Here is a 22500-nt window from a genome sequence, read left to right on the forward strand (position 1 = left end):
GGGCAGAAGACCAACACAGATGACAGTGAGGAAAGCTCTGCCTGCTTTTCATGTGCCCCGGAGGCCCACATCTCAACAGCACTTCTTTACCAGGCTGTGCACGGCCCCAGCTGCACATCTCATCATCAATCAGGAGTTTGCCTACCAACTTAGAAGGGAATTGGCCTGACTGATGCTAGAAGATAGAATAACAAGTGTACTTTACACATCTGGGACAATAAAAGCAATTTATTATGTACCTAGATTAATGATTTTCAACTTTTTTTTTTTTTTTTTTTTTTTTTTTTTTTTAATACTACCATAGGTGGCAGCAAGAGCTGATACTCCTGGCTCTATATACATCACTTCTAAGTAACTCATTTACCACTGCTCAAAACATAGTTGACATGCAGCTTGTCAAAACCATCCTGCAATGGACTACAGCTCACCCATTCCACTCTTCAAACCAGAGGATAAGAAACTCTCAGACTCATTGCAATAGCCTCTTTTAGGCTTAACACTCAGGTTACTGACTGAACCATCTCAACTAGCACAAGAACCAATATCCAGGATTTAACTTCTCTGCATGCAATGCATGCAGTGAAATTAAAAAATAAAAAAAATATAAAAATAAAAAAAAAGAGAGAGAGAGAGAGAAAAATTTAACTGCAGAGGAGAAGCAGATATGCAGTCCTTACTTTGGTCTCAATAGTTGCGTGACTAAAAGTCAGCTTGTGGAGCTGGCAAATCTACCTGTGTTCACTCAGAACACAGAATCACCCTTGCCAGATCAGGTGGTACTGCTTAGTCAACTCCTGCTGCAGTAATTTCATGCCATCTCTTTTTGGGGTACTTTGAGGGTTGTTTTTTTTTGTTGTTTTGTTTGGCATTAAATAGCTTTTAATTGTCACTTTCCCCCATCCCAATTTTCCCTGACTGGCTTGCTAAAACCAAACCATACACATTGTGTGAGTCTATCCAGAAAAACACGTTAGTCTGCTAACAAAGAAATTTATTAACTACCAAAATCATGTGGTTTTCATACCAGTTTAATCAATCCTAAGATAAGAAATCATACCTTTGATTCCACATTTAAATTCAGTTTCCAAGTTTCATAAGGAATACGGACATGTAAAACATAATAATTAAAAAGCCAACTGATACATTTTATTGCCATCCTTTCTATACAGGGTGATCCACTGGATGCAAACCCTGTTTAAAGTGGTGTTTTGCGATCATTTTGATCTACCTTGCACTCATTCTTGCATTAATGTTTATCAGCTCTGATGAGAATTGATATAAACAAGTATAATCAGCATTATTTTAGCATCCTCATTACACAAACCCTTTTGGGTAGTTTTATGAAAGAGAAAAAAATGGTTGTATATTTAATTAGAGCTAGTCATCTTAGTAACAACCTTACTAGTTTTATAGCTACAGCTGTAGTTATAGTTCAGCAACAGTATCAACAGAGAATCAAGTGGTCACAAGAGGAGAGCCTAAGGGTATTAAATTTGATTATCCTGAAGAATCAAACAGTCACAGAATGGTTTGGGTTGGAAGGAACCTTTAAGAATCAACTAATCCACCCCCCTGCCATGGGCAGGGACATCTTTTAGCAGCTCAAGTTGCTCAAAGCTCCAGGGAATGGGGCCCCAGAGATTAATTGTAGTCTTATACTACCTAAGGCAGGGTTATAGCAGGGACTATGCTCAGAGATGCTTAGCAAAAGAACAAAAGGCAATAGTCGTAAATTGCAGCAGGGGAAATCCAAATGGGGATTAAAATAAATAAATAAATTACAACAATGACTGTGACTATTTACACAGTGGGACAGTTTTCCCAGAGACACTGCAGAATCTCCATCCACATTTTTAGTTTTTGTCTGGATAAGTCAAACCAGAGTGACCTTTTCTAGTTTTCAGTATATGCCTGTGTGGAACAAGTGTTTGGGCATCCTTGCCCCACCAACTTAAATCACCTGATTCTAGTGCATGTGTAAAACAAAGCAGGAGAGCACCTGCGCATCTTCTGTCCTGCATGTGATGAATTCAGGCAGCCTCCACAGAGGCAATGTCTCTTGGAGCATTTCTTTTCTTGGACAAAATATCTGCCAGTTTTAATGTCGATATGCAGGAGAAAATGCTTGCAAAAGTAACAGAAAGGTGGAGAAACTTAATTGATGAGGGTCTGTGCCCCATGTATTTTAATAAGTAAAATCCCTCCAGAGTTTATGTCCAACTGAAAGACCTCTGCTTAACTGAGATAGAAATTCAGAATCCTTCTGTGGCTCTTGCATGCAAAAGCATGGCTGTGGCAAATGGCAGGAAAGAAAGAGGGCGTTTCACATGTTTTTCCGGGGGAATGCAAGAGGCAAGATTCTCTCCGTTTGCTTTAGTAATTTACCTTGCATCAATAATCAAGAAACCCCTAGATCAATCATCACAAAATCTTAACATATACAAGATATCTACTTAAACTAAAAAAGCTTCATCTGCTGACTTATGAGCCAAAATGGCATCATATATTCTTCAGTCCATACACAAAAGCTTTTAGCATAAAAGCTTTTCTTTACGAGGCAGATGACTTTGGGGGTCATTCTTATGCTAATCTCACAAAACAGTGTTTGTTTTTTGCTTCCTGGTAGAATAGCATGTCCTTAGGTCTTGTCTTGCACTTTTTTTTTTTTTTTTTCCTCAGTTGTAATCTATGACTAGATTGCCATTCAAGCCTCTGTGCTTGAATGTCTCTGTATATTCAGATTGACTGGCTCTCAAACAGAAAGAAACACACTGCTACATTGATCAAAGCAGGTACTTATGTTAAACATCACCTGCAATAGGAGCTAGGGACATTTAAGTTGTCAAGAGAAGACAGAAGGCCAACATTAGGAGATTGTAGCCCAGAATACCTAGACTTTCCCTTTTTTTTTACCTTTTTACCTTTGAGGATAATGGCATTAGAAAACCATACAGTACTTCACAGTGTTGCCAGTCATTGCTCTCTGTGAAGATCTGTTCCTTTCACTTGAGTCACTAGGAAGTCTGCAAGCCACACCTAATATGGAGAAATCCTTCCTAAAATTTGAGTAATGAAATGCCTGTAAAATGAATAGCAGCATTTAGAACTTTCTGTTTTCTTTGTTTGTTGTTGTTGTTGTTGTTGTTTTGTGTGTTTTTTTTTTTTCTCTTTCTGAAACTGGAATATGAGAGTTACTAATAAAAGATAATCTACATTTCCTTGTCAGACAAAGTTTATTGTTTTTGTCCCAAATAAAGAAAAGACTGGATGAGAAGCCTTCACATGCAAAGCTTCAAGAAGATGAATAATTATTGATAAAAACTTTGATAATGAAAAGTTTGCAAATCTACTCACTGCTGGGGAATAAATAAATAAATAAATAAATCTGTTCTCATAGCACAGAAAAGTGCAACCACAAATAAAGTAATCTTCCATGATTGTGTAACAATATATTCCTTTTCCATTAATATATACATTCACATTACTTCTTCTAGAGCAAGACAGACACCAATTATTATAGATTATCACTTCTTTATACCATGCAGGGTGGTCTCCTTTTCTGTATCACTTCCATAATGTGATGGTTGTGTGGTACATGTATACTACAGTGAATAATGTCCTAGTCAGTGATACTGAATGTATTTATGATGAGGACCCAAGAGACAGGTCTTCCTGCTGCTGTTGGTAAAGAGCACTGTGGTTCATTACTTTATTCTTACCATATTTTTACTGATGTCGATTCTGAGCTGCAAGGTGAGAAAGAGTGAATCTGAATCCCCTTGCTTTGGGCTGAGCTCCCTGTGCAATCTCTGTAGAGCATGGATTTGCAAAAACTGGATATGCTACTTGTAAATTGTGTGAAGCATTCTCTCTAGGAAAAGTCTGGAGTAGCATTTACCCATTTTCATAAAGTACTTTCAGCTCGTTGGATGAATACCAGTCTGTTCACTGTGGTGTTAATATACTATTCTATTTTTAATTGTACACAAGGTGTCTTTGAATATGATTGTACTCCTTAGATAATAATGCTATACAACTAGCAACTCCTACACATCCTCATAATCTAATCCACATCTATTTCTTTTTTACTTAAGTATTTTCCTGTTGCATTTTCAGAATATACCTCTAGAAGAAGAAGGTGTGATGGAATCCTTAAACCAGTTTCTGTGATTTGGGAGTGAATCACAAGGGTATGAAAACTTTAATTAGCTTTGGTAATGCGACTGTAAATCAGGCAACCATACAACTGCAGTTAGGCTTTCTGAGAGGTGAGGTTAAGTACAAAGGAAATCATCCTAGTTTCTTCTAGAGATCACAGCCACTGAAACACAGATTGCTGAGGTGTTTTACTGAGGTGTTTTGTCCTCTCCAGTTTGGGCTAGACAGGAACATTCTGATGCTCTAGCGATTGCTTTCACCAGTGTAACACTTCTGCCCACATGCACAGACAAGGCACAACAAGGCCAACAGCCTTTTATAATCATATCCTCGGTACAGGCAGTAGCCAACTTTCACGTCCAAGGAGGGATAGGATTTGTGGTGCAGGAAGCAGCTGTTTGGCTCTAAGATTTGACTAGGACTAAGTGACCTTGGAGCTTAGAGAGTCCTACAAAATGTACATTATGCCATATCTAGCTCAGGATTTGACCTGCTGTGTGAGCTAATGAGGTTAGCGTTATCAGGAATTCCATATCATGACATGAGACACAGCTTCACTTTCAACACAGTCTTTTCAAGTATTGCCATACAGCTTAAGTGATATGACTTTATTGTCATTCAACGTTGTCTCCTATTAGGAACCAACATTTTATAAGTGGAGAAGTCATATCAAATAATAGAGTAATATTTGAGATGGCTTTGAATAGGGCTTCCTGCATTCAAAACCTCTTAAATATCTGCTTTTTTGTTACTTCTCCTGGAGAATAGCCCATATTTCTCTGAGCATTGCCCCTGAATTCCAGGCTGTGCTGGAGAACAGGAAAGGCTGGCTGAGGAAACTGCAGGTATTTTGGAGAAATCATAGAAAAAACTTGCCTTTTAAACCAGTGCATCTTAATGTATTTAGACAACTGCCAGGTCAGTTGTGGGCCCACACAGTTTTGAATTTCTTCTTTGGGAAATAATGCAGAGATTTCTCTCTGAGGTACTGACTGCAACTCACCCAAGACCTATTTGGAATTAATGTACAAGAAGACAATAAAAATAAATAAATAAAATAACAAATGTCTAGAGTTTACAAAAGAAAAATTGCAAGAGAATGTTGATTTATTTATTTATTTTATACAAGCACTGAAAGGATGGAAAATTAAGGTTGTATCTATATTGGACTAGAAATCCAAAAGGAGGTAGGAAACTCAACCATGCAATGGAGGCTTTATAGATAATGGAGGCTTTATAGATAAGGTTTAGCACTTAGTAATGAGATATGAGCTTTTTGTAATGTTTGGAAACTGCACTGTATCCTCTTTAGTACACTATCAACCTTGCACTGGCTCAAAAGTTTAAATACTACCATAAAAAACTTCTCAAAATTTTCCTGGTTGCTACAGTTTGTTGCAGACTGTAGCAAGATTATTTTTACCAAGGAAGTTTGCGCAGTTTGATATTCAATACTGAATTATGTAGCAAGCTGTGGAATCTGCTCAGCTCCTAATTTTCATGCAACAATCCTAATGATTTGGATTCATTATAGGGCACAGTGAAGATTGTTTACTTGCCTTAATTAAGTATTTCCCTACTTTAATATGCTTGCATTTATTTTAAGTTTAATCCTATCTATTGAATTCTGTGGATTTGTAGAAGTTGTTTTAACGATAACTACAACACCCTGGTTTTTTCTTTGACACGTGTTAGTGAAATGCACTCTCAGCTTCTTAACTTCCTCTGTTATAACTCAAGGTTTTCGTTAGGAAATATATAGAGATTCTTTTATTCCAGAACTGAATTTTGTTAAATCACATTAAGTACAAATTTCATTTGTAATTTCTTTGCTTTGAAACTGAAAAATGGCCAATTAAGGGTCCCTTTCTAAAACTAATGGTACTCATCTACAAATCTCAGCTTGACATTACTGACTCATTTGATAACTTCCCAACAGTTGAATAAGAAAAATATATTTTGAGCCACAAGAGTTTTCTCATTCACAGGTAGGTGACAGGAAGGTAGTCCCAGGTGAAAAATTTTGTCAGAAACCATGAAATCTATACCTTCTTCCCATAACATTTTTCTCTTTAACAAGTAGAAGTATTCTGGCTCAGTTACTGACTGAAGCTGTCAGATGCTATGCTCACTAGGCAAGCTTTTCAAGTTCATTTGCTTGCCACAGAAGAAAAGCAAAGTCCATCAACCAAGCAGTCCCCTCCTGCATCTTGTCTGGGAGATCCTGAGCTCCTCGGGGCCACCACAGCTCTGCTTCTCCTTCTGAAATGGCACCAGAAGCAGCAGTGCTATCACCATACCCCTCATCCAAGGTTCATTTGTTCATGTCAGCGCTGAAGGTGGAAGGTAGGAGGAGAAGGAATGCACTGAGCTGTGATACTAACTGGCCATCAAAGGCAGACTGCTGCTTCCACACAAATGACAAGGCAAGGGAAAAAAAAAAAAAAAAAAAAAAAAAAACAGTTTTCCACAGCTATGGAAATTCAAACCCATCACCTCCCGAGTCTGTACTAGAATTTCCATCCTCCAAGACATGAAGCCCCTACAGAATCTATAGGCCAATATTATTCCCTAATATTTGGCTTTGGACCTAAATTCTGCTGTGGGAATATGAATTTCTTTGGAAATGAGAAAGTGAAAAAGTACAGATTTCTCTTAAATCCTTTTAATGATGTCTGCATACAATTGGAATCTCATTTCTTTCTTTCTTTCTTTCTTTCTTTCTTTCTTTCTTTCTTTCTTTCTTTCTTTCTTTCTTTCTTTCTTTCTTTCTTTCTTTCTTTCTTTCTTTCTTTCTTTCTTTCTTTCTTTCTTTCTTTCTTTCTTTCTTTCTTTCCCCTCCATCCAGATATTACATTAGTGGAAAGGTCTGTTTGATTTTTTATTTATTCTTGGTGGATTTTGGCTCCTTTAAAAGGGACAGCCTGCTATAACAGGTGCATTGCAGACAGGTGCTGCATAAGGTTCCCTACATAATTCTGCAAATGCTTTTCAACCATGATGTACAACACCCCTGTTACTCCTGTGTGGGGCCTGCCCTCCACTGCAATTGCCAAGGTTATGAATTATGCCATCGTCTATTCTTTTGGACAAATGTCCACTACTGACTAGGTCAACACCACTGAACTTGGCTTGCTGGTAACACAAGCCAAATCTTGGAAGGCTCAAGCTGAGCATTTAACCCACTGTGAGGTCTTTCTCAGTTTTTCTTTTTGATTCAGTCACACTTCATGTACCTTGACTCCTATGCAGATGATTTGTGGCAATTGCATGATGTATGAGGTGCCATTTGTAAAATATTATTTAGTGTAAAACATGATGTTTTTTTCTTTTGATTTACAAGTTGGATTTATAAATCTGCACTTCTCAGAGTTTGAGTTATATATCTTGCCTCTGATTTATAAAACTCGCCAGTAAATCTTTAGCAGAAAGTTTTGATTCAGAAATCATTATTTTTAACATTAGATTTAGCTAAAACATTCAACTGCTTTATAAGTCATGAAATGGATTTACATACCCCAATCTGGATTTACAAATTCTACAGCAGATTTACAAATCACGCAGATAAATTCCTAAATAAAATGCTTTGATTTATAAATCCTCACTTTGCACTTAGGATACAAGTGACTGATTTATTACTCTGAAGCTATACAATACTGGTTTAGTTTATAAAATCCTACTTTTACTTTACGTTAAAGTTCTGATTTATAAATGCTGATTAGGTTTACTGAATATAGGCCACAAGAAAGTAAAACTGTTTGGTGCAGGGCTGCTTTGCAAACAGCTCTTTGCTGTTACACAAGAAAGGTAAGACATTTCCGAGAGATATAGGAGACCATCCGACCAGGGTAATCAGTAGTGCAGAGAAAGAAGGAAAGATGGGCAAAGAAACTCTTTCTTGCTAATAAGCCCAGGGTTTTGCAATACAACATCTGCCTGCCCTGACAAAATTGTTTCTCAGTTTAAAAAGCTTTCTCTAGCCTCAGTCTCAGCCCCAAAATATAGGTAAATAGTTTGACTATCTCCAACAACTCCAGGACTTATGAGGACTTCTACTGAATGTCATGAGGAGTTCCATCAAACACTGGAGGAAATTTGTTCCTCTCAAGTGAGCTTAATTGTTTCCAGCTTTCAGGTTCTGTTCAGATGTCATTTATTTGCACCATTCCAGTCCAGGTGTTTTCAAATATTCAGAACCAAGTAGGAAAATACTCCATGAATGCCTCATTCTTTGATGGGCTCCAAAAATACTTACATGACCAACAGGGCATTTAAATATTTTAGATACCTGAGAAGCAGTTCATCATTAATACCCATCAAGGAATCAGAAAGGATACTGGGTACAGACAGAATTGTTAGATAATATAAACATAAAATGCAGCGGAGTAGAAATTAAGCAGTTCATTTTTAGTAAAATCCAAATTTCCTGGAAATGTTTTGTTAACATTTTTTAGAAATTACTAATAGAAGGCTTAATCCAAAATGCAAAATTCAGAGTAATTATCTGAAAGTCAGCAAAAAAACTCAAGCATCCTGTCAAACTGTGGGACGTGGTGCCAGAATGCAGCCATCAAAGATGAAGTTCGCTTTCAAAGCTCACTTCATAAATCTTCAGGAAATATGAGCAGACTGGAGAGCCTTGCTGATCTGAAGGAAATTTTTATATCTGGGTAGCTCTATTAGAGGTTAACATCAACACTGACTCTAGGAGAAGTTCTCTTTCTAACAGAACTGGAATAGTTACATAATACAAGGCTGCTGGAGCACAGGTTTAGAAATCACAGTTGTTGATTTATTACCATCTTCTAAAGCAATCACCAAAACTTAAATCCTTCCAGACGTTTGGTTTCCTAAACTTCAATGGAAGTTCAACTTTTACTTAACTCTGAGGGTCTGACAATAAAGGTGTCTTTATATGATCTCTTCCCTTCTTGTCCCCGAGTTTCCACCCCTGTAGAATGGGTCCAACAACAGCCATGTAGTGCACCAGTGTGCTGGCAGCTGGTAACAAAGATAGGAAGTTCACGGCACCACGGGGCAAACATTCTCCCTGCTCACCTACTCAGGGAAATATTCAAGATATGCAGTGGGCTCATTCAGGAAATGTAAAGAAGATACATATGAACTGACACTCTTTGTTAGTCATGAATGCTTTCTTTTATTAAAACAGCTTGTGAAAAACTAGAGCATGTACCGTGTTCTCCAAATGATTGATACACTATATACAGTATACTTGATTTTAAAACGCAATTCTCAAAAGTTCAGCTTACCATTTGTAAAATTGAAATGATATTTTTAAGCACTCTAAAATCTACAGATGAAAATGAAATATAAGAATAAGGTATTATTTTATTACAAAATTATTATTAAATTGTCAGTTTTGCAAAACTATTGCATTTCATTTTGCTGTCAGATTTTTGGAGTAGAAGAAATAGTTACACAAGATTTAGGTCCTAGCATTTACTAAATGAAATGAAGATCTTATCCAAAGCCAGGGAGAGGAATGACAAGGGTCTAATTTACTTCAGCAAGCTCTGCATCAGACCTCTTCTTGGTTATACAGTTAATATTGTTAGTACAAACTCCAGTAAGTTCAAATGCAGGTGCAAAATTGGTGTGCTTACATGCATATGTATTCTACAATTGCTTTGGCTGTTACCAACAGAATGACTCTACTAGGGATGACAAAGAAAATTCAGCTAAGTTTTGTTTGTGAGGGTGAATTATCAGCTACTGCAACTCCATAACTGCTATATAAATACACTTGATGGTTTGGGACTGCAGCAGTATGAAACTAGATTCCTATATTCATGGTAGGTTAAAATGCAGGAGAGGCACACAGATGGCGTACCGTACTAGATACATGCAGAATAGTTTTTAGTTTTCCTTTTTCAGAAGACTGTAGTGATGCCACATGAAGGAATGGCATTATCACTTTGCTGCTGTATCACTTTGCTGTAGGGCTCGGTCCCCAAGCTGTCCCACGCAGGGGGCACAGCCACCCACCCTGCTGAAGGGAACAGGGAACTGTCTGACCTAACCCTACAGGGATCATCCCAAGCAGCTCATCCCAAGTTGTGTGGGGCTGACCGCTGTTCCTGTTGCCCTCACATCTTCTCTAGCCCTGCTACACACCTGTGGAGTAAAGTCCTTCCTCAAACACTGCTTGGTGCACTCAAGCCGCAGGCTCTGCAGCACAGGGAGGCTGGAGCACCACTGCCTTGGCCCTGGGCAGCACCCGGCTGATTTCCCAGCCGAGAGCCTCGGGGATATGCTAGCCCTTTGCAAACACCTCATCAGTTGAGACTTCACATCTTAGATCACATTGAATGGTATCAGCAAAAGCCAGCATACATTTTCCCCCAGCTAATGCCAATTCTTTCCTATTCACTTTTAAATCCTTTAAATGACATCCCATTATCTGCTGCTTTGATCAACTCACAGAGATCTCTTTAAGAAGTCCACATTTACACAGTAGGTACCTTGCTGTGATGTCTGAGGCACAGCAGACATTTGTATTTGGGATAACTACAGTATCTCAGCACCATTAGGAGATGATTTTAGGAAACAACCTCTCTTTGAATTAAGGCTCCTATTACTAATGCTAGCTGATGCGCCACAATCAGAGGACCAAACTACTTCCCGATGCACCCTCACTGCTGGAACTGGCTCAGTGTACTGCCATCATTTGGTGTAAGTAGGAAGAAAATTAAGGCTGTGCTTATGCTCTTGAACTTTCCCTTAGTGCATTTGGAGACTGACAGAAGACATATGCATCCAATTATTGAAATAAAAAGGTCTTGAAGAAGAAACCAAATTGTTTCATCAACATATCTGCCAGAAAAAAATAAAATAATCAAGGGCAGGCCAGGTTGTTATGATCAAGTACTACACAACATCTAATATCTTTCCTCAAGTGCAAATCTTAATGGAGTGGCTCTCAAACACATGGGATCAGATTTTCTACTTGATCCTGTAAGCCTACAGCTTTATGTGCATTGTACATCTGATCAACCATGTTACATGCTCAGACACTCAGACATGCACATCTTAAACATGTATTTACTATGGTGCTATCACATCTGAATACAGCTGCATGTGCACACATGCAAGCAGTAGGTGCCATCATGCATAAAGCAGGAATCTGCATGTCTGGCAAACCTGCCAGAAAATGCCACTCCATAACTCATTACTGAAAATTTCACAGTAGATCTACCTTTGATCAACCATTAGTCAAGCCCCCAGCCTCATTGGTAGTCCCAGGAAGTGCAAGTCGAAAAGAAGGATTTAACTTCCCCCCCCCGACAAAGCACTCATACCAGTATTTGCAACATGCCAGCTGGGAGATCTTTTCATCCATATTTTGCATCTATAGTTTGTCCAATCAGATCCTGGAAGGATGAGTCAAGCCATCACAATGTGAGGTTTTGTACTGAGAAGATGACTTGCTTGGCAAGATTTTGCATTTAGCAACTTCCAAATGTTCTCTCTATTCTTAGAGAATACATATTTCCCTTTAAGACCTTTATAAATTCTTTGCCATTCTTTTAGGCTTTTTACCTCCTTAAATTCATTTGGAGACATTATTTGGAAACTAATAGGACAACACACAGTCATATTTTCATATTCCTCTATAGTCTAGCAGCTGCAGTTTACTTCCAGTGTGTTTGGTTCAAACGTGGTGGATTTGGTTCACAACCCAATCCTACCCCGGCACAAGAATTTGACGTCACTGGGAACTCTGCCTTCTTACAGCATGGTTGAATGGCTCCTCCAGTTCAAAGCCAGATTCATATCTAAGTTAGATTACTTGCATTTATTTTCCTGACAGGTAGCCTTTTGCCGTAGTTACAGTAGTAAAATTTTCTGCACCCATGCTAACCATTTTGAATGTTCTCTGCACAGAAATAAGAGCATGTGTGTACTGAAAGATAGGTCTACAGAGCAAAGGAGAGTTTTAATGCTGCTCTCCCTCAGTCTTCATTGTGACTGACATCCATTCAGCCACAGATAAGAAACAAAGCTTGTAAAGTTACTGAGTATAGCTCATTATGGTGCAGCAAAGGTATTTTGGTGAAAATGCTTCTCTGACCAAGACATACAAATGTCCTCCAGAATCACCACTTTATGTGGAGCACTCTGTGATAAAGAAAGATACTGGAGATTTTTATCTCGGTTTGATAAGACCAAGCAGACCAGCTGAACACACACCTAGTCCACCCCTCCCTACTAAAAATAGTTTCCTGCCATGTTTTCCAGTGCTTTCCCCATTCAGTGTTTAAATCTCCTAAGTGATGGGGTTTCGCTACTTCCCTCAGATGACCGTCCTGCAGATTAATCACATCTTACCATTAGAAGCTTCTCCCCTGACATCCAGGCTAGAATTTCCCTCCGAATAACATTTAATCTTCATGCTGTCACTTTCTTCTCTTCCTTGCCTTTCTTTCTGCAAGCTACCATAAGTACTCCTCCATCTTCCAGGTCCAACTCTCAGCCCATTAAAGCTGCTCTGCCTCTCAGAGGCAACACGAAGCATCCGCAAAGCCAGTTTTACGCCCAACAGGATTTCCTGGGAGGAGAGGTGTCCTTGGCTCCAGGGAGGGCATCTTACCAGGTCAACATCAGTCTTTTCCCACCTTGTGGTGCAGAGCAGCTGGTCGTTAGTGCTGCTCTGTAGATGAGGTGCCAAGCTGCTGTGGATTGCTGGAGTTTGGTCCATGCCAGGCTGCATGGCAGAATTGGGGTACCTTTGAAATCTGCCTCTGATACTGCCTGTCATGCTTCCCCTTCCAGACACCAGAGTTGTTTCCATTTTCCCCCAGGGCATTACCTTACATTTGTCGCAGCTGACATTCCTTTCCTGATTTCTTCAGCATGTTTCTGATCTCAGTTTCCTTTCTATTATTTCACTGCCTTCAATGATATTTATAATGTCTCCAATTTAGTATCATCTGTGAATTTCATTAACCGGCTGTTTACTTTCCTCTTTCAGATCATTAACGAGGATGTTAAGTAACACTGGACCTAACCCTATTCCCTGCATTGAATTAGTAGGAAACTTCTCTACACTTGATACATTGCCTTTTATTGTTCTACTCTGTACAGCTCTCTAGCTGGGCGTTCAATCCACATGCAGCATTTCTATTCAGCAATTTCAGATGTGAATTAATTTCTCAGGTAAGATTTTGTAAGCAAAGCTACCTGATGCCTCACTAAAACCTGGTGTATCTAGCATTAGACATTACAGAATTTTATTTTTAAGAAATCAATTTTTTCCTGGTAAGACGTTCTCTGTAAGCCACAGGGATAACAGCATTGGAGGGATCAAAGCTGTTCCAGTAACTGTTACACTCTTGTTACAACCTTTTTTACTCCGCATTAATGCTGCTTTGTTTAACTACAGTCAGTGCCTTTCTTCACTCTTGCATTTGCAAAAAGACACTATTTTAAAAAGACAGATTTTTGCATGGTTCTGTTTGAAGCTAGGAGTCTCCCACGCTGCAATCATGGGTAATGGCTGCTACTCACAGGTGTACATATATCACATAAACAAGTGAAACATTGATTGTGAGGGGCGCAGTGACAGTCCTCTATCCATAGCATAATCTTCTCAAGAGATATTTAATCAGATGATTATTTACATCTTAAAGACCAAGGAAAGGGAAAATGTTAACATTGAATTATGGGGAGGAATGATAAAGACGACGCTGTGCATGAAGTGCTCATCACAGAACTGATGAATAAAGGGTTTGCCTGAATATGCCTTAACACCACCACTGCAGTCTAAGCCCAGCCACTCGCATGATCTAAATCAGCAGAACCCACTGCAGCCAGTTGAGTTTCAGCAGCTCAAACCACTCGGGAGACCATGCCCGGGCCTCCCTGATGTGAACAAATCCCACACTTTTTCCTCACCTTAAGTTTTTCCACAATTTCCAAGTTAACTCACGTTATACGACATTATAAAGCATGTTATGGAGAACACAGAGTCAAAAGCCACCCTTAAAGGCTTGTTCTTTTGTATACAAAATCGCCCCAGTTTAATCTGCCTCTGGGTAGGAGTAGAACAGTGAACTGAAATTTATTCTACTAATACTGAAATTGGAAGTAGGCTTGCAAAAGCCAACGAGATTTTCTAGTTGTGCATAAAAACATGTGGACAGCTTACGGCACAAATTATAGTTACATCCCTTACACTAAGCCTCTCTTTCAATAAATACACATTTCCTGCTGTAAGAGCGAGCTTATTTTCTTAGTGGTGTAGTTTAAGGAGTTTGCCATGAGGTAGTCTTGGTTGTGAAGGCAGACTGCGAGCTGGAACTGTCTAGAGCTCCGCTCAGAAAGAATAATCTAATGTTACAGGTGAAATTCTTCCCCTAACTCAATAAATTTCACTGAAGAATACAAAACATCTGGAATTCTCTGGTTTGTGAGTCACAGAGAAAGCAGCAACATAAAAAGCAGAAGAGATCGCTGTGGTGTTTGCTGGATTGGTTCAAACACAAAAACCCCTGTGTCACTTCCATCTGACACAGCTTCAATGCTGGAATGAACTTCAGACTGCAGAGACCTTAAGTTGATAAAATCAAGATTTCGAACAGGCTGCTGATACCTGAAAGCCTGGCAAACTACTAAGTGCATAAATAAAAGTGATTGGTGTGTATCAATTAATACTCCTATTTTTACGATGTTGTTTTGACAACTGGCGCTGCGAAGTAGGGTGTGCCTGTAGGATTCAGAACTCTACTTTCTACACAAAAAGTACTGCCATGAATCTAGAGCTTTGGGTCGCTGCATCCTGATCATCCCTAACACCAGATACCATAGACAAAAACTGCAGTAGAGTCTGTCATTCACTTAACTTAGTAGCTCACCAGAGCAACTGCTCTACAGCTTACAGACAGCCTGCCGTCTGCATCTCCTTACTATCCATTAGACTTGTAAATCAAATGCTGGAGTGGACTAGCTGGACGGGATTTACATAAAATCTCAATCAAATTCACAGCAGCACACCTTTCTCTTTGGTAATTAGATTCAGTTTCGTTTTTGCTTTTCTGAACCCAATAACCCATTTCTTTACTTTATGATATCTTCACAATTTTCATTAGCAAGTGAATTTCTATGCATCACTTTTTAAAAGCACCAGCTGCACCAGTAAAAATGTGCATCCATTCACTGAACAGTCAGAAAACCCAAACACATATTAATACATCTATACTCACTCAAGCACATCTAAATAACTATCACTTGCTCCTGATTTCCAATGCAATGTCCCCCACAATGCTGTTGAAAATCCAATAGGAGGGATGCAAAGTTGGTTGAAAACCATACATAGAGAGTAATTATCAGTGCTTCACTATCAAAATGAACCCTGAATGTACTGTATGCATATCAAGCTACAGGAAGAGCTGGATAAATTAAGAAAAGATCTGACAATGTTCTGTGGCTATAAATAATATGTAACACCATGCTCAGATGCATTACAAACACAGACATACTACAACACACAAATGAACAAATGAAGTAATTCTGCTCAACAGAGAGAAAGCCCCAGGTGATAGTGTGGGGCACCTTTCTTCAGTGAGGCTGTGATCCAAGTGGAAAAAAATCTAGATACAATGACAAATCAAGAAGCCATAACCTAGCAGGTTAATTAACCAGCTTTATTAAGCCAGTGAAGGAAAGAGCAAGGTATGTTACATGTTAACCTGATAACAGTTTGTAGTCATATTAAAGGCTGCATAAAAGAGGAATGGAGCTGGTCTAAGCCACGATGAATAGAGCATGAAATAACAGGTTTAAATTACAGGAAGGAAGAGTCAGACTGAATATTAAGAAAGAACTGTTGTGTGGCAAAAACAGTGAAGCACAGGAAGAGATTTCCTGGACATATTGTACAGTTTTCCCAAATGATGTTTTTAAACAAAAATGAGACAAGCATTTGCCAGGAATGACACAGAAGCAATCAGTTACACCACCCCAGGGCAGGAGAATAGCTCTGATGCTTCCTACGAGCCCTTCAAGTTCTTGTGACTAAATTTAAAAGCTCAGCTTTAGCGTGTTTTCTGGGGAAGCCAGAAATGTGAAAGCCTTTCTTTTCAGATGAAAAATACAGAGATTTCCAGTTTTTTCTTCAAATCCAAGAAGAAATGCTAGGATTTCTTATTCACGATTCCTGCTCCTGAACTTTTTGCAAGACAGTGTCGTGTTATGAAAAACTTCCCTGCATAGCAAGCAATTCCAACACTGCCTCGTCTTCACTTGTAACTCCATTGCTGTATTTCTTTTGGTATGTTGGAGAAAGCTGCAGCACATATTAATTCAGAACTGATGGTACCTTTCTGGCATGCTAACTTACTGGATAGCTAATTGGCTATTACAGCTGTGGTTCACAACAACGTATCTTTACCTTATCTTAATGGTCCTTTTTAGATGCCCAATGATGGGAAATTGTAATTTAAAAGTTTATTCATTCCATACTTGCTGTCAAAGGATTCCTGATAGAAATTTGTTTTCCTTATCTCATATCAAGTTTGTAGATGAACTATAAACTTAGGCTGCTAGACATTCCTGTACCATCAGCTTTAATTTCAGTCTGGGCTGCCGAAGGGCTTTTTTCATTTATGAAGATGATACAAGGCTGTACCTTTTCCAATAACATGACCATACCTTACTCCATTCTGTGTAGTCTCTCTTGTACACATTTGAAGGAATGACAGATTAATTCCCTACCACAGTAAAAAAGTTCTCTGGTCATTTTTTAGACTTAGTTCAACTAAAATTTGAAGAATCCATGCAGTAAACTTCTTCATTTGATTCTCAGACTTCAGGGCACGGAGGCAATTTGATTCTCAACCTCCAGTCCAAAGGATTGATCCTTAATGGCAAGGAATGATGGTTTAATCAGACCAAAAGGATACAGCAATTAGAACTCAAACTAAATCTGGACTTTCAGCAAATGCTGGTGGAGAAATTTCTGAGATACATGCTCTTCCCATCTAGCACATTCTCTCACTGTAATGAACTGTTACAAGACTAAAAGGCTTTGACAAGGACAATGAAATGTTGATAACACAGTGCCATTATACAATTCTTTCATTTGGAGGGGTTCAAAAGTACAGTTATTAGTTTGTATAGGTATTTTTTAAAAACTAATGAAATGAAACCCTAGCTACACCGAAAAGCTTTGCATGAAAACTGCATGGAAAATCTTCACCATTGCAGAACATTTGACAGCAAGAAATGAAGTTTACCAAAATCTTATGTCAAGATGGTGAGAAGAAGTGTTGGATTAAAGATGGATGAACTCTGTAGTCAAAACTAGAAGCAAACATTCACCTATTCATCCTCCTTTTCATTTAAACACAAAGGACAGACTGAGTCTTTCCCCCTCCAGCCTTCCTGTTTTGAAACTTTAGGAAACCTCAGTGGGGCTGGAGAGGAGATGGATACCCTCTGCTGACCTGCAGATCGGTGAGTCTAAGGGCCACGGTACAGAAACCTCTGAAGGGAGATACTAATTCAGTTCACTTGGCAGCCAGTTTTCTTGTACTACTGCCTTCATTTTTAGTTTGTATGGGCTGGCAGAGAAAGGGTGTGAATGCCTTACCACAGTCTGAATCAGTTTTTCCAGTGAAGATCCTGGAAGGGATCTGTCCTTGTTACCTACCAAAATGTTGACAATGTAAAGAGAAAATCTATTTTTATCATCTTCAAGGAATAACCACTGTTAGCAGAAGGATGGCTTTGCTAAGAGGGAGCAGCCTGAACCACAGCAGCACTGCCTGGCCTGGGACTCCTGCTCCTTCACTGAATTAACTTTTAAAAAAGAATGTAACACCAGGGCAAGAACTGATGGCAATGAGTAACTCCAGGCACACAACTGAGAGCAAAACAAGGCTGCATGAACATGCATGGAAAAACCTGATCTAAACTGTTATTATTGAATACCCTCCCCTCCCCCTCAGCGGATAAGGTCCAGCTGTAGCTGTGAAGATGACATTCTTCTTTGGAGATAAGCCAGCCTGGGGGGAGGATGTGTCTTACCACCATTGCCATGATGTTTGAGTTACTGCCAGCTATGGAGCAGAGAATTCATCATCCATCAGTGACCTCCAAGATCAGTCAAAGTTTTCATTGCTCAGAAAAGAAAATCATACTGAAAGTGAAACATCTGTTAGTAGAATGAGCTGCATTTCATGATGTTTGCTGTATGAAGATACATGCCTATAATCTCAGACCATGTTTGCTAATAACATACTGACTCACCACCTCTCTTTACTACTCTGTTCTGATGCCTGAAGTCACCTTGACTGGAGCAACCATTAATTTCTCAGTGGTGTTTTAAATGTTTGTATAGACAGAATTATCAAGGCAAGTGCGTGCACATCGTAGGAACAACCAGAGCAGTTCCTTGCCTGGCTGTCCTTTTGGAGCTCTGTTCGAGTTACATACCCAGCAGCCACTGAGTCTTTCCTTACACATAGTCTGGAGTGTAAAGTCGCAGTAGTATTCAAAAGGTTAAAGCAGAGTGAACTGTTAATTTTAATGCTTTCTCTAAGCTTCAGTTTTAATAAGCGAAAATGATGTTCTTATTTGCAGTAAAGTGGTATTATAAAATTCTGTCTGTCAAGCTCATTTTAAAACCATGGAAATAAATGATCTGACAAAATCAGGCTATTAGACAAGTGAAGAAGAGTGATTTCCATAAAAGTAGAGGAGCTGTTCCTTAATTTCACACTTGGTAGTCTTTTGGGTCGACTAAATTTTTAAATAAGTGATAAAATTATATTAGCGCAATTGCATTTTTATAGATTTTTTTGGTCATTGTACTCTTTTTCAATTCCTTTATTTTAACTCAAACCATTCTGCTGAAAGGTTACCTCTCAACTTATGTTACCTCATAACAGTTTCTGCTCACAGAACAGAACTGTAGGTTCACAAATCCTCTATAAAAGTACCCAGAATGACCACACTGACCCTGAAGTGTTCTAAAGTGGAAAGATCACCTCATTGCCATCACATACTGCTGAGATGCTGGCCCTGCACACTGTGTTTGACCGTCTGCAGAAACAGATGTGTGGTATGCAACTTCAAGGCAGTTTGCTTTCATATACTAACGTTTTCCTCAGGAGCAGACTACAATTTCCATCATCTACACCACAGATGTAAAAGCCAAACAGACAAGATGCTTTCCATGTCAGGGTAAGTGTGGGAAGGATATCATTTCTATAAAGAGCAGTCACTGCTTGTGATATCTAGCCAACGTAGATCACTCCAGGTGACTGCAGGACCCCAAAGCACATAGCTCAGCACTGAGAGATATCACAAACCCATTCTGGGGCTGGTGCTCCTCAAGCACTTCCCAGGCAACAGGAAGGACAACTGCCCATGCCTGACTCTCCCTTCTACCCTGGAAACAAGGGAAGTTTGTACATCTACAGCCCAAGGGAGCGTTTCTGCTGCCAATTTTCCTAGCCTAGGCTGAAAAGAGAGGTTCAAGGCTGTGGTTTCTCCTCACCTGAACCCAACCACTCATTTTGAGAACAAAGCAATCTGCATAAAGGAATTTGGAAACAGTTCTAGCACCACAGACTCTTCTATGTATTAATTTTTCCACCTCTGGAAATTTCCAACAAGCTTTTTTCTGACAAATCAAATCACATTTTTAAAGATTAGAGCAAATTCTCCCTCTCACAGATCTAAATAATGTTCTAATTATTATGTCATAGAAGGGAGGTCAGTATAAAAGGATTTTGACCTTTTATGAGGTCAATGACTCTTCAGCACATCTTGCTCTCACTTTCATTTTTTTTGTTGAGATATCTAATACATTGATACACAGGTTGTGACATGCTGTTTGAACATTAGCTTACTATAATTGGTCACGTCATCACGCATCATATTAACAATATACACAAAAGTGCCCTGAAACAGTTGTCTTATAGATCCATCACATATCATAAAGAAGCTTCTGGGACTGTTATCCAGCAGCATCCAATTGTGATGCACATTCTACTTGAGTTCTGGATCTAAACATCACTGTCATCTTAATCATAAGCGATAGGTTAATAACTTCCTGCTGGCTTGCAAAACCTACATGCATGTAAGAGATGGCAATTCAAATTTATTGCCACTGAGCATGCTCAAAATAGAAAGCCTGTAGAAATGCAAAAACTTCTTTGTGTGTATTTTTCAAACAAACAGCTCTCCATGTTCCCAAGCACGGCAATTCCATACCCCTGTCAATGCAACTAATTTTAGTGCAATACGTTGTTTCAAAAAGTAGAATTAGAAGAATTTCTTCATCTGAGAGTTGAATGAGACACACATGACTTTAGAATGCGAAATGAAAAAATACACTAGCACCTTGTATTTATGTCACATAAATCACATTGTGTAGAAACATTTTTATATCCTCTTTCCCCATGTTTTCATAGATTTTAAGAGAAATGCAAAATCAGGTTCATTTTACACACAGCAACCTTACTATATTACTGTGTAATTAAAATTCACATATCTCATAGGCAGTTTTAAGATTTTCAGTTAATAACTTTATCTCCCCCACCCCCACACACACACGTTTCCAGTTATTTGACAGTGAGAAATACAAATGATTTAACTCCTCATGCAATAGTCCAAACTACTTTGAGAGCTCAAATTCTTCTATAAAAAGGTTAAATGCATAGGTAGGTGTTACAGTTAGAAATCCTCCTACCTATGGCTTTTGAAGCCCTGGAATGTCGTCAGTTTGAATGACACTCAACAAGAAAGTAAATATTATCCTCTTTACACCTACCATGAGCCATCAACATGTAAATCCCATAATCTGTAGCAGAGAGACTGTAGGGGAAAAGTCCCACAAGTAGGCAGAACTAGAGTATAAGCAGAGAACCTAAACAAATCTGAGACTTTCCTTCACTCCCATCCTACAAGCTGTTCAAAGAAGTGTTCATGGGTAGTGGTTTACAAAATGTGAGTTTTATATTGCTGCAAAAAAAATGCTGTTGCTGATTCTGCAGGGGCCACACTATTCCTCCAGTGAGTCAACACTGAGTAAATGCCATGGCATTTGTGAAGCTGTTTTTACTATTTTTCAGATATGATGGAAAACAATACAAATTTTAATGACCATGCAGACAAAACAATTAACATGCCTACAGCCTGTTCTGCATATTATCAAAGTCTTTTAACTAAATTCCATCTGATCTGCTCCACTGCATGGCTGCAGAACCTCTAGACTGGCAGCACTGTGTAATGGCAACTCTGCACCTCTTGAGCACCAACAACACGTGCACAGGGTCAGGGCTACAGTGAAAGGGGCTCTGTGAACCTGGCAGATGTATAATTGTGCTTTTTTCCCCACACATAAAGTTTTGAAGCACTCCATCTACCAGAAAACAATCCTCTTTTTTCCACCCCTGCTATTTCACCTCTTTGATACCCGTCCTCCTCCTGGCACGGAGCATAAGTCCAAAGGCCTGTGCCCACCACACCAGAAAGCTCAGATGCATCAACCACGGCAAAGAGCCCTTCTCCAGAAAAGCAGGCTGCTCTGTCAGGCAAGCTCACTGCCATGGGGTGACTGTGTGGCTTGGGGATATTCACCCCAAGGCACTGAGCATGCTTGCATGCTGTGCTGCCTCCCACCATGTGAGAACCCTCAGCACAGCCCCTGTGTGGTGTGGAACTGTATCAACATGGCCACTGTCACTGCCTTGCTGAGCCCTTTAGAGCTGTAACCTGTGGAGCCTTAGAGGCTCACTGAGAGCTTTCTGGGGCCTAAGAAATGATAGAATCGACTTACCAGGATCAAAGGAAACCTGAAGCAGTGCCAGCAGGTCTGCCTCTGCCTCATGTACTCTCTCCCGGATGTTAAACACCAATACACACGGTTAGGGTGCTCCAGCAGCTTGCAGATGCACATTCAGCAGAAGTAAATACATGCTCTAGTTTTTAGTAAAAGGAAAGGCTAATTTAAAGCTCTCTTAGATGTCTTGGGAAGTGAGATGTACACGTGCAAAACAAAGCGGTGGGGACTAGGCTGAAGCTGGCAGATGACATGCCCACAGGCCACCCTTCAAGGGGGCCCTCATGCTTTGAAAGTGGTGCCTTGGACTCCTCTTCCTGCCACCAGGGCTCCCCAGCATCGAGGCAGCATGGGGACAAGCTCCCCTGCCTTCACACCAGCCACAAGCCCCTCAGAGCGCCTAGGCCTCAAACATAATGGGCTTGTGATCTCACGCCCCCCACTCTGCATCCAGGGAAAGCCACAGCCCCTCTCCACTCATCCAGAACTTGTAGCCTCTTTCTCTAGCTCTGTGGCAGAAAGAAAAAGAAAAA

The 22500-nt window shown here is 39.5% G+C and overlaps 1 long non-coding RNA gene across 2 annotated transcripts in view; it reads right to left on the minus strand.

The window, feature by feature from the left end:
* Positions 1 to 22296, minus strand: part of LOC311443148 — a 136764-nt gene extending 114468 nt beyond the window's left edge. Inside the window, exon 1 of one of the 2 annotated variants that reach the window (XR_014697095.1) lies at positions 21965 to 22296. This is a non-coding gene — a long non-coding RNA (uncharacterized lncRNA). Of the gene's footprint in view, positions 1 to 12507; positions 12719 to 21964 lie in introns of those variants that run through there. The other variant, XR_014697096.1, reaches the window with a different exon arrangement.
* Between the last annotated feature and the right edge of the window lie 204 nt (positions 22297 to 22500).

Source organism: Aythya ferina (genome assembly GCF_964211825.1).
Source record: "Aythya ferina genome assembly, chromosome: 12".
Classification (NCBI taxonomy): Eukaryota; Metazoa; Chordata; class Aves; order Anseriformes; family Anatidae; genus Aythya; species Aythya ferina.